Source organism: Trichechus manatus, unplaced genomic scaffold, assembly GCF_000243295.1.
Source record: "Trichechus manatus latirostris isolate Lorelei unplaced genomic scaffold, TriManLat1.0 scaffold00019, whole genome shotgun sequence".
Taxonomy (NCBI): Eukaryota; Metazoa; Chordata; class Mammalia; order Sirenia; family Trichechidae; genus Trichechus; species Trichechus manatus.
In genome coordinates, this window is record NW_004443955.1 from 14,843,759 (window position 1) to 14,857,126 (window position 13,368).

Here is a 13,368-nt window from a genome sequence, read left to right on the forward strand (position 1 = left end):
GGGGACATAAGTCGAACCATGACAACAACTAAGGTGCGCCTGACCCAAACGATGTTTCTTCAGTTGCCTCATATGCACGTGAAAACCGGACAATGGGAAGGGAAGACCAAAGAACAATTGTCATATTTGAGTGGTGGTGTTGGTGAAGAATATTTGAGTACGTCGTGGACTTCCAAAAGAACAACAAATCAGTTTTGGAGGAAGTACAGCTATACTGCTCCTTAGAAGTGAGGATGGTGAGACCTCATCTTGCTTGCTTTGGATACATCATCAGGAAAGACCAATTGCTAGAAAAGGACATCATGGTTTGTAAAGTAGAGGGTCAGCAAAACAAGGGGAAACCCTCAATGAGATGGGTTGATGCAATAGCTGCCACAGTGGGCTCAAACATACCAACAATATGAGGGTGGTGCAGGACCAGGCATTGCTTCATTCTGCTACACATAAGGTCACCATGAGTTGAAGATGACACAATGGCAACTAACATTCAGATGTTCTCATCATCCCGCTTGACTTGGGTGAGGGTTACTACCTGGAGCCATGGAAGTTTCGACCTAACTGACTTTGCCCTATCTTTGAGATACTGAGAAGCTAATGAGGTTAAGGGAACTTTACCGGCTGTAGAGTGGCCCCTTATGACTGAGCTCTGAGACTTTAGAAAAGGTGTAGATGAGCCTGAGTACCAGGAATTGTCTTCTCATTTTTAGTGGGTTGAAGATACATGAACCCCTTGCATCATTATGGCTCCGTATTTTGAAAATTACAATGAATTTTAACAGCATAGCTCAATCCATTGGAACAAAGGCCCAAAATAGAGATTCTGTCTACCATATCCAAAACTCATTGCTGTCGAGTCAGTTCCGACTCGTAGACCCTATAGGACAGAGTAGAATTGCCCCATAGGGTTTCCAAGGAGTAGCTAGTGGATTCGAACTGGTGACCTTTTGGTTAGCAGCCGAGATCTTAACTACTGTGCCACCAGGGCTCCCTGTCTACCATAGTTTATGCTTTTCACTTTCAGTGCTGAAGCCCAAGCAAATGCAAAAGCATCTCTCGAATGTTTTCTAAATCCCAAGATAACTGTACTATGGGAGTTGGTGAATAAACCAGTGTCTCCTACTGAGCTTCATAACAAACGAAGCCCATGATTGTGGATTGCTTGCCTCACTAGATCCTGTCAAGAAACTAAGATTCAACTTTAAAATCCATTTTGGCTAAGTTACTTTTACTGTCATGAATGATAAATCACTTCCGAGCAACACTTTACCATGGTAAATCACTTTACCATGCAGCCAGAGGTCCTTTTTATGCCCAATGTAACACTGGTCTCTATTGCTTTATATGGTTTGTTTATATGGTTTTAAAAACAAAAATATATATACTCTGAAAATGGCTTTCAGAGGCTTTCTGATTAGTATCTTGGCCATTAGTACTCCATTTCATTTGACTTTGTATGCCTTCTAACAAACAAAATTGTAAGAGTAAAAGGGATGTAAAATGGAAGACCATAAAATGGCGGAGGCCGTGGGAGGGGGATCTTTCTGTATCTAATGTAAGTGGCTTCTGACTGGGAGAATGGCCATTCTGAATTATTAGAAATACAAAGAAGGCTTAACTTCCTTAACGGGGCTGTTATAACTGGCAAACAAGGACATTTCTGGCTGAGGTGTTTTCATGTACCTGTGGAGGAAAATCAAACTTAAATTCTGAAAAGAAACTTAATGCTTTATATTTTCAAGCACAAAAGGATGTGTTTTCCAAATAGCAGCTCTGAAGTGATGAGTTTATCCTTCAGATGTTTTTTACCAGAAAAAAAAAAAACTGGTCGTACAGAAGTATATACATTCATTTTAACTCTACTTAATTCTGTAACTAGCATAAAGATATAAGATATAGAAGCAGGAACTTTTTTAAAAAGTTAATTATTACAATTTAAAATCACATTTGAAAGTTAATACCCAGACCTAGTTGCCTCTGAGTTGATTCTGACTCATGATGACCCCATGTGTATCAGAGTAGAACTGTGCTCCGTAGTTTTCAATGGCTGATTTTTTGGAAGTAGATCATCAGGTCTTTCTTCTGAGGCACCTGTGGGTGGACTCAAACCGGCAACCTTTTGGTTAGCAGCCAAGCACGGTGATCATTTACACCATTCAGGGACTCCTTGAAAGTTAATAAAATGTTTAAAAGAAATCACCAGTATAAAATTGTGTAATTTGGGTTTTTGAGCAAATGTCCTTCTGGTGGAAGAAGAACTTTCTTTGTGAGGTTGAAAGGCAGCAGAAAACTCGGGGAACAATGGTTGTTCTCTTTAGGGAGTTGTTCCTTTCCCTTGTGGTGACAGCCTCTTCCCATCTCTCCCTTCCTAATGCATTGCTGCAGTGAAGTTGTTGGAGACGTGGAGCGGACAACGTACCCATCCTGGAGAGGCCGTGTGTGAAAGCAGGTCTTTGTGTGCTCTGGGCTGGGCCCATGGCAAACAGGGCATAATCAGACTATTGTTTGTTTGAGAAAAGCTACGGCATCCTATTGCAATTATTTATGGAAGAAAATATTTGATATTTTTGGAAGTGATTGGGTTGGGGGCATGAGAGGGAAGAGAGGGAGGCTGGGCTTACCCCTTGTCCCATCCACTCCAAATCTCTTGGAGTATAGGAAGGGGGCCCACACAGGCGAAAGTAGAGAATTCTACTTGACTCCATGTGTCTGAGCATTGTAGGTGACGAAATGTAACACATCTCTCTAGCTTTGGTCCTAGAACAAGAGAGGGGATCGCCTCACTCCACCTAAGGTTGAAGTGGAGCAGCTCTGTTGTTGTAGCCTTTCTGGTCTCCTCCCACGTTGGCATTTTCTTTGTACTATTGCCCACACCCTGCTCCACCCTGGGTGAAATCTGAATGTGCTGTATTGATTTCTCAACTATTTATTATTGGGAAAGAGTAGAACATTTGCAGCACCTCTTCGCGGCCTCCATTTCCATTTATAAAGCTGAATACTCTCCCATAGTCAGTCAGGACTTCCTCCCAGGGAGAGTTCCCACAGGCCTCTTCCCCAGGGATCTCATGATCCTCCCTTTTTGACCTCTCCAGGCTCTCTTTCCTGATCCCTCCTCCTTTGGGGCCTCAGGTTCTAACAATTACAGTCCTCTTGCCTGGCTCCCTTCATTTCCTCACTTCATCTTCTCTTTCTCCCACAGTGGCTTCCATAGGCTTCTCTGAAGACCCTAGCACATGGATCACCCTTGTTTGCCTGTGTATCTGTGATTAGGGCAGAGAGAGCTCTCAGCAGCCAGCCCTCCTGTGGACTCTCCCTGAAATTCCAAAACAACTCCGAGAGCTGTTTGGCACCTTGCACGTAGTGTTTGTTAGCCACTGTCGAGTGGTCCCATCCTGCACCATCCCCATGACTGGTTGCAGCTCAGAGTATTGGGATCCATAGGGTTTTCATTGGCTGATTTTTGCAGTAGATTGCCAGACCTTTCTTCCTAGTCCATGTTAGTCTGGAAGTGCCACTGAAGCCTGTTCAGCATCATAGCAACACACAACCTCACTGACAGTTGGGAGGTGGCTGAACATGAGGTACATTGGCCAGGAACTGAGCATAGGTCTTCCACGTGGAAGGCAGGAATCCTACCCCTGAACCACCACTGCCCCCTTGCACTACTAGGCAGCTGGGAGTTTGTGAGTTTCCTATGCCTGTATACATTTTCCTTCAGGGAATCATTATCCTTCACACTGCCTCATGTGTCCAAATCTCCATTTACAAAAAGCTAGTAATTCAGGAGGACCTGCCTGTATTGAATGCGGCAGAAAGACCAAGCGTCACTCCTGGTTGTCCGGCCGCTCCCCATAAGCCCACTGTTTGCTCTGCTGTCATGACTTGTCTTCCGTTTCTTTAGACAGCTCCAAGTTAAACCCTAAGAAGTTGCCTGTAAGTCTTATTCTGTGGCTGCAGGTGATAAACCATTGAGGACTTCCCCTCATGGCTTCTTTGTACTCAGACGATTTTTCCTGCGGGGCAAGGGGCAGGCCTGCGTTTGAACGTAACCTTAAGCATTGATGCTCCATGGAGGAAGAGAATACTGGTAACTCCCCACTGTACCGATTGCAGTTAAGTTCCTTGGTCCCCAGGGGAATCTGAGATTGACACCAACTTGATGCTTTCCTTGGGCAGTCTCAGCTGGGGGGTAGGGTCGGGCGGGTTATGGGGCAAGGGGTGTTCTCACAGCTCCTTCAGCATACCCACTTGTTTAAATGTGAAACCCACAAAGGCGGGCCCAGTCACCTATTTATTAATTTAACAAATCTTAAGCACCTACCCTGTGCCTTGTCTGTTGATACAGCAGTGAGGGAGACAGTAGGTTTTCACAGTCTACACCTGGGAGGCGGGGTGAGGGGAACTGACAGTCAGCAAACAATAAGCTACTGATGATGCCTAAGAAGGAAATACTAATCAGGGTCCTATTGCCAACAGTGCAGGAGTGTTGGGTGGTGACGTGTGCACCTGAGGGGAACGAGAGCAAGAGGCTGTGAGGTGGGAACAGACTGATGACTGGTGAGGGAAACTGAGTCACATGATGGGATCAGAGTGGTTGTCAGCAGCCAGATCAGGGAGGGGCTATGTGGTCCATGGCAATAATATGTGCATTTGCCCGAAGTGTAGTGGGAAGCCAGTGACAGATTAGAAGCTGAACGGTGGCACGCGCTGATTTCTATCTTACAACGATCTCTCTAGTTGCTGTGTGGAGCACAAGTCGGGAGCAGGGAAGGGAAGTGAGAGTAGAAAGCAGGGAGACTGGCTAGGAAGCTGTGGAATAATTCAATTGAGAGATGATGGTGGCTGGGACCAGAGCAGGGTTTCTCGACCTTACACTGTGGACTTGTTGAGCTGGATAATTCTTTGTTGTGGGGGGCTGTCTTGTGTGTTGTATGATATTTAGCAGCATCCCTGGCCTCTATCCCCTACATGCCAGTAGCAACTGCCTCCCCCTCCCCCAGACATAACAATAAAAAATGTCCCCAGACATTGCCAGATGTTCCATAGGGGCAAAATCACCCCCTGTTGAGAAACACTAGACAAGAGTGATGGTGAATGGGTAGTGGATAGATTTAAGATTATTTGAGGACTTGTAAAATTTAGAATATGGGGAATGGATGGAACAGAAGAATTCCACATTTTCTGTTTATGGTGATGGAAAATTTGGCAATGGATATTGGTCATGGTTGTACAGCATGATTGAGGTAATTGGTGTCGCTGGATTGTACACATGAAAAATGTTGGCAAATGTGACATCGATATTTTTACAATTAAAAAAAAAAAGGAACGTAAGATGACGTGGAGAGAACAGTGGGTGGAAGTGCCGGCTCATGTGGTGGAAGGAGGAGGAAGGAGATGTGCGGTGAGATGGTGAGGAGCAGGGACTCTCTGTGGCCTGTTCAGTCTGAAACGCCCCTTAGGCTCCAGATGGGGTTAAGGAGGCAGTCGGCCATAGCCGTATGAGGCTTAGTGGATGGAGATAAACATTTGGGGGCCATCTGCCTTAGCTGCCCTCTGAGGAAGGAGATCACCTAGGACAGTGGTTTTCAGACTCGTTAGTCTCAGGACCCCTTTGTTGTACCTGTGTGCCGTCAAGTCGGTTCGGACTCATTGACCCCATAGGACAGAGTAGAACTATCCATAGGGTTTCCTGGGCTGTAATCTTTATGGGAGCAGATGGCCAGGTCTTTTCTCCCACGGCTTGGTGGGGTCACTATTAAAAATCATTGAGGACCCCCCAAGAGCTTTTGTTGAAGTGGGTTGTATCTGTTGATATTTGCCATATGAAAAATTAATATAGAACAATTTTAAAATATTAATTCATTTAAAATAATAAACCCATTACATGTCAACATATTTTTGTGGAAAAAAAAAAAAACTATACTTCCCAAAACAAAACAAAAGAAAAAAAATAGAAGAATGACATTGTTTTACACATTTGAAAATCTGTCTAATGTCTGGCTTGATAGAAGGCAGCTAGATTCTGTATATGCTTTTTCACTGAGTCTGCTGCCAATACCGCATGTCACATAGCCTCTGACAGAGGCCACTGTGCACTTGTGAGACAGTGAGGGTGAAAAAGGCAAGGAATGTCTTAGTAATATCGTGAAAGTAGTTTGATCTGCTAGACCACCTGAAAGGCTCCTAGGACCCTCAGAGGTCCCTGGGCCATACTTTGAGAACCACTGATCTAGGGATACAGTACCCCGATTTTTATGCTGCTTAGAGTGTGACTGGGCTCGGATCACTCACTCTTCACAGATAATGAGTTCTGTGCCCCAAACAGGTAGTTCATAATTTGATGCTGTTTAACTGGGAAATTGCTAGAACCTCTTCCATATATGTGTAATTCTAGCTTTTTCTCTTTGGTGATCAGGAGACATAGGTACTTTCCTATCACAGAAATGTGTCCTGAACTGCAGAGGATTCTAAGAACATGAGGAAAAACTTTAATTATTTCAATGACAACTGAGTTACCTGGCTAGTGAGAGTCATCTTTTGTAAGCAATGCAATGAAAATAATTATTTTTAGAGGAAATATTTTCTAAAGTCTATTTCACGCTGCTTGCATTAAAGAGGATATAATGAACATAATCGAACCTTTTCTCAATACTCAAGGTTATTGCTGTGAAAATAACTTCATCGTATGATGAGATGATGGAGCGATCTCTCAGGTGGGTGAGGCAGTGTTTTCCACACATGGGAATTGAGACCCCTTTCTAAAAGGTGAAAGACGCGTTTACTGACCCTCAGTGTCACTATAAAATGACTTTGATGTAAGGATAGTTAAATACCTACAACCTGAAAACTAGGCATAAACTTTCTATGCTTAGAGATCTTCTTACAACTGTAAATTAAATACATTTACACATTTAATGCAGATGAAAACAAAATATTCAAACCATAGTGTTAATTTAATGGCATTGGTGATATTTTGCTAAAATTTAATCACCACTCAAAATGTAAATAAACTACTGACTAGAAGGCATGAATGCCTGAGTATGGAATGCCTCCCTTTGCTATTTCAGCTGACTTTTGTCTTTAAGTATTGCAAAGCCTCAATTCACACAGAGTAAGTCCCTGGGTGGTGCGAATGGTTAACACACTCCACTGCTAACCGAAAGGTCGGAGGTTCAAGTCCACCCAGAAATGAAAGGTCTGGTGACTACTTTTGAAAAATCAGCCATGGCTTTTCTGCTCTGACACACAATGAGTTGGAGTCAATTCAATGGCAGCTGGTTACTGGTACCATGACATAATTTGGTCTTCAGTTGGTATGTAAATACATGTTTAAACATTACATGCACCTTTTCTTTTTGGAGGTAGAGTAATACCATTTGTTTCCACTGTGTGTTTTATGCAAATGCTGATACAAAAATCCCTTGGCAGCACTAAATTATAAGGTTAAATAGATAAACTTCACTGTGCTGCGTGGCCTGTGAGTGCCTGGCTTTTGCGTTCTTGTGTTGGCTTTTATAGTTGTCCTTTTTGCAGTGCTCATGTTGTGCTTTGGTTTTCCTGCTTTCATCATCACTCTCTTTAGCCCCCCTCGCTAGAATTGGCTGCTTCTAGTCTGCTTGGGGCTTGAACCTTAAATATTAACCTTGCTAAAAGTATAGACAAAGTAATGTTAAGTAGACCATGAATATAGATGAGTAGAACAGAATCGTGACTACATAGTTACTGGTCCTCTTCTTTGCTGGATTTTGAGTTTGTAGCCATTTTGTGAGGGCGGGGAAGGGGAAAGGATGGTTTGCCAGCTAGTTGAGTTATGGGTAGGAGAGGTGTTAAACCTGTGCATAATCCTCTAAAATGCACCAATATATTTTTTTCTTTTTTACACACAGTATGACCTCTCTTCCACAGATGATGATACCAAGACAGAGAAATGAGATGTAATTTTCTAACATTGTTAGTGGTGGAGATGGAACTGATTTGTAAATGAAAATAGGCCTTGACTTACTAGACCATTGCTGTGATGACATGGTTGCTTGATTTGATATCTGCAAGGAGCTTCAAGCATAGGATGTCTGGGGATAACGAGCCAAGACGTGAAGTGTCAAAGGGTATGAGGGAATTATCTGCTGGCCCAGCACATGGAGGGCCACCCATGTATACGTGCACGCATGTGTGCACACACACACACACGCACACATATGCTTGTCTTCATGGTTGCATGTTGATTCTGACTTCAGGCAAGCTCACTGCCCTTCCACAAGTAGTTACACCACAGAGACTTTATGAAGTGCTAGAAATATTTGCAGACTACGTTGCAAATATGAACTATGCTATAAATGATAAATGATAAATGATAATTGACAGGCCTGTCTCGGCAGAGCCAATCAGTGAGATGACAAGAAAAGAGATGTTAGGCCTCAAAAAGGTAGAAATGTTCTTTGTCTCTGCAGAGACACTGTAAAGTATTGAGCCTCCCTCAAATAGTTGTCTGGTGAGTGCTGCACAGAGAAATCGCCCCTGAGAGCAAGGGTCTTCCTGAGGCCGTGCCTTCCTGCCGGTCTGCATGGGGCGCAGTGATCCTATGTTGTGCCCAGTCCTGCCCCTGCCCACGCAGGCCCAGGCAGAGCTCCCCCGAGTGTGGGCACTCATCCCTTGGTGTCATCCCTGGCAGGGAGCAAGTGGGTGCAAGGTTGGGGTGCTGGCATGTTTTCAGTCTTGAGGTGGCTTTGTATGTTCAGTTAACCCCATCTGGAGCCTAAGGGGCATTTCAGACTTAACAGGCCACACAGAGTCCCTGCTCCTCACCTTCTCCACCACACATCTCCTCCCTCCACACATGAGCTGGCACTTCCATCCACATTCTCTCCACACGAAGAGTCTTAGAGTCATCTTACGTTCTTTTTTTTTTTAAAAAATTATAAAAAATATTGATGATGCAACATTTGCCAACATTTTTCATGTGTACAGTTCGGTGACACTAATTACAAGATGGGGCTTAGAACTGGTTCAGAGTGGTTCAGTCATGGCCCATGGAAACACTGACAACCTATCTGTTGCATAGCAGCCACATCTCTTGTGCTGTTGGCTTTTGACCCAGGTAGGAAACAGGCAGTGGTGGCCTGCACAAAGATGGCCGCTGGCTGCTCTGCTTTGAATGTGTGTCACTCTCCACAGTCCTGTCAATAATCCAGTCCCTGAAAGTTTCCTGATGCGGGAGATTGGATTATTGGCAGGACTGTGGAGAGTGATGCAACATTCAAAGCGGTGCAGTTGGCCGCAATCTTTGAGCATAGCACCACTGTCTCTTTCCTATTCGGGTCAGAGGCCTACACGAAAGAGATTTGGTTGCTATGCAACGCGCACGCTGCCCTTGTTTCCGTCGGCCATGACTTAACCTGTTAAGAGCTGGTTTGAAGCCCTGGTTTTAAACGTGCAAATGATTTAAATAAGGCTCCAGCATAGGATTGCATGTGGTTTCCATTTTGTAGTTTTTAAGCTTTAAAACAAATTTGCAGGATTTTTATTTAAGTCAGTCAGTTTTAACTTACTAAAGGCTTAGCAGCAACCTTACACTCCTCTTCCTATTCGCTTCTGTATGCTGTGAAGAAATTAATGCACCATTGCAGTATTGATTGAAACGTTTATTATCCCAGTTCTCCTGATACAGGCTGGGCTGAGGAAAACAAAGAACATTTGGCACTTCATGACTATCTAAGACATCCTTCTTTCTGTGTTCTAAAACGACTTGGCCTGTGAGACCCTGAAGTCCGTGAAAAGGGGGAAGCTGAAATACAAACAAAGTCAAATAATAAAGTGATGTCACTCTAAATCAATAGGAACAAGTTGGTATCATATGTATGGCAGCTACTTCAGATGCCCACAAAACAAGAAAAAAAGAGTAATGGCTTAAGCCATTCTCTGCCCTCCCTCCCTCTCACCTCCCCTCGCCCCCACGCATAACCATCAACTGAGTGCTAGAGAACAGATGTAGAACGGTTACTCCACCAGGCCTAGTCATACATGGAGGATGCGTCTTAACAGTTAGTAGGTTTTTGCAAAGCATTAAGACTAATTCAAAACTTATTTTAGTTTTTTTGCCCTACCAGTATGGCAAAACCCATTTCTTATTGAATGAGAAAGGAGAATGTGGTTGGGTATGATTCAGTGGAGGCGCTGAGCCTAAGCAGGGCTCGTCTGTATGGGGCTCATCTATATGGTACCTTTGAAGGGGTCAGAGCCATGATCTTCAGCTAACATTTCCTGAGCTTAACAGTAATAACTTTTTGGTTTCATTATCCCAGGGGTCTCTGCATAGCTTCCACACATTTTTTGTTCGTGATCTAATAGTTAAAACTCTCGCAGAAAGTCAGCACAACCTGACCAAGGCAAAGACAGACACAGGGAGAAAAAAAAAGTCAAACATGGTAAATACTATAGCATATACAACCCTACAACAACAGCAAAAACAGTAACTTACAAGCAGATACGTATGCTGAATAGGGAAAGGAGGGTGTATAGGAGTATATCCACATACATATATAGGTTGTTGCTAGGTGCCATTGAGTCAATTCCGACTCAGAGTGACCCCATGTACAATAGAACAAAACACTGCCCTGTCCTACACCGGCCTCACAATTGTCGCTATATTCGAGCCCATTGTTGTGGCCACTTTGTCAATCCATCTCGTCAAGGGTCTTCTTTTTCGCTGACCTTCTGCCTTACCAAGCATGATGTCCTTCTCCAAGGACTAGTCCCTGCTGATAACATGTCCAAATTACATGAGATGAAGTCTCGCCATCCTCACTTCCAAGGAGGACTCTGGCTGTACTTCTTCCAAGACAGGTTTGTTCGTTCTTCTGGTGGTCCATGTCATATTCAATATTCTTTGCCAACACCATAATTCAAAGGCATCTATTCTTCTTTGGTCTTCCTTATTCATTGTCCAGCTTTCACATGCATATGAGGCAGTTGAAAATACCATGGCTTGGGTCAGGTGCACCTTAGTCCTGAAAGTGATATCTTTGCTTTTTAACACTTTAAAGAGGTCTTTTGCAGCAGATTTGCCCAATGCAATGCATTGTTTGATTTCTTGACTGCTGCTTCCATGGGCATTGATTATGGATCGAAGTAAAATGAAATTCTTGACAACTTCAGTCTTTTTTCTCCTTATGATGATGTTGCTTGTTGGTCCAGTTGTGAGTATTTTTGTTTTCTTTATATTGAGGTGTAGTCCATACTGAAGGCTGTGGTCTTTGATTTTCATCAGTAAGCACTTCAAACCGTCTTCACTTTAAGCAAGTGAGGTTGTGTCATCTGCATAATACAGGTTGTTAATGAGTCTTCTACCAATCCTGATACCACGTTCTTCTTCACATAGTTCAGCTTCTAGTATTGTTTGCTCAGTGTACAGATTGGATAAGTATGGTGAAAGGATATAACCCTGATGCACACCTTTCCTGATTTTAAACCATGCAGTATCCCCTTGTTCTATTTGAATAGCTGCCTCTTAGTCTGTGTATGTGTTCTGCATGAGCACAATTAAATGTTCTGGAATTCCCATTCTTCGCAATGTGATCTATAATTTGATATGATCCACACAGTCAAATGCCTTTGCATAGTCAGTAAAACACAGGTAAACACTTTTCTGGCATCCTCTGCTTTCAGATGAGATCTGTCTGACATCAACAGATGTTCCATGTCCTCTTCTGAATTCAGCTTGAATTTCTGGTAGTTCCCTGTTGATGTACTACTGTAACCATTTTTGAGTCATCTTTAGCAAAATTTTACTTGGGTGTGATATTAATGATATTGTTCCATAATTTTCTTGTTCTGTTGGATCACCTTTGTTTGGAATCGGCGCAAATATGAATCTCTTCTAGTCGACTGGCCCAGGTAGCTGTCTTCCACATTTCTTGGCATAGACGGGGTAGTGAGTACCTCCAGGGCTGCATCCATTTGTTGGAACATCTCAGTTGGTATTCTGTCAGTTCCTGGAGACTTGTTTTCACCAATGCCTTCAGTGCAGCTTGGACTTCTTCCTTCAGCATTGTCGGTTCTCGATCATATTCTACCTCCTGAAATGATTGAACGTTGACTAATTCTTTTTGGTACAGTGACTCTGTGTATTCCTTCCATCTTCTTTTGATGTTTCTTGGATTGTTCAATATTTTGCCCATAGAATCCTTCAGTATTGCAACTCGAGGCATGAATTTTTCTTCAGTTCTTTCAGCTTGAGAAATGCCGAACGTGTTCTTCCCCTTTGGTTTTCTAACTCCAGGTCTTTGCACGTGTCATTATAATATTTTACTGTATCTTCTCGAGCCACCCTTTGAAATTTTCTGTTCAGCTCTTTTACATCCTCATTTTTTTTTTTTACTTCCTCAGATATAGGTTAGGCTGTGGATATTTTTACATATGTCCTTGTATGTACAGCATGTATATTCATATGTATAATGGAGCACAAAGGGGGCACACTCATAGAAGCTTCTTAGACACATCCAAATACCTTGAGGGACCTTGTTACTCGGGCTGAGGGCTGATGACCATGGTTTTGGGGGACGTCTAAGTCAATTGTTATAACGTAGTTCATAAAGAAAATGTTCCACATCCTACTTTGGTGAGTAGCATCTGGGGTCTTAAAAGCTTGCCAGCACCCATCCAAGATATATCTGTTGGTCCCATCCCATCTGGAGCAAAGGAGAATGAAGAAAACCAAAGACACAGGGAAAATATCAGTCCAAAGGACTAATGGACTACATGAGCCACAGCCTCCATCAGCTTGAGCCCACAAGAACTAGATGGTGCCCAGTTACACCACCAACAGCTCTGACAGGGATCACAATAGAGGGTTCTGGACAGAGCGGGAGAGAAATGCAGAACAAAATTCAAGTTCATAATAAAAGATCAGACTTACTGGTCTGACAGAAACTGGAGGAGACCCTGAGACTGTGGCCCTGGACACCCTGCTAACTCAGAACTGAAGCTATTCCTAAAGTCTACCTTTCAGCCAAAGGTTAGACAGGCATATAAAACAGTTAACACACGTGGGGAGTGTGCTTCTTAGTTCAATCAAATGTAGGAGATCAGATGGGCAACACCTGCCCAAAAATGAAGGCAGGAAGGGACAGGTTAACTGGACGAATGGACAAGGGGAACCTAGGGTGTAAAGGGGAAGGGGGAGAGTGCTGACACATTGCGGGGATTGCAACCAACGTCACACAACAATTTGTGTATAAATTTTTAAATGAGAAACTACTTTGTGCTGTAAACTTTAACATAAAGAGTGCGCGCGCACCCACACACACCCACACGGACACATACACACCCACACGGACACATACACACCCACACGGACACATACACACCCACACCGAC

At 43.4% G+C, this 13,368-nt stretch overlaps 1 protein-coding gene across 1 annotated transcript in view; it reads left to right on the plus strand.

The window, feature by feature from the left end:
* The window catches only part of LOC111819813 (insulin-like growth factor 1 receptor), a 229,568-nt gene that overhangs the window by 189,560 nt on the left and 26,640 nt on the right, over positions 1 to 13,368 (plus strand). The window lies entirely within an intron of this gene.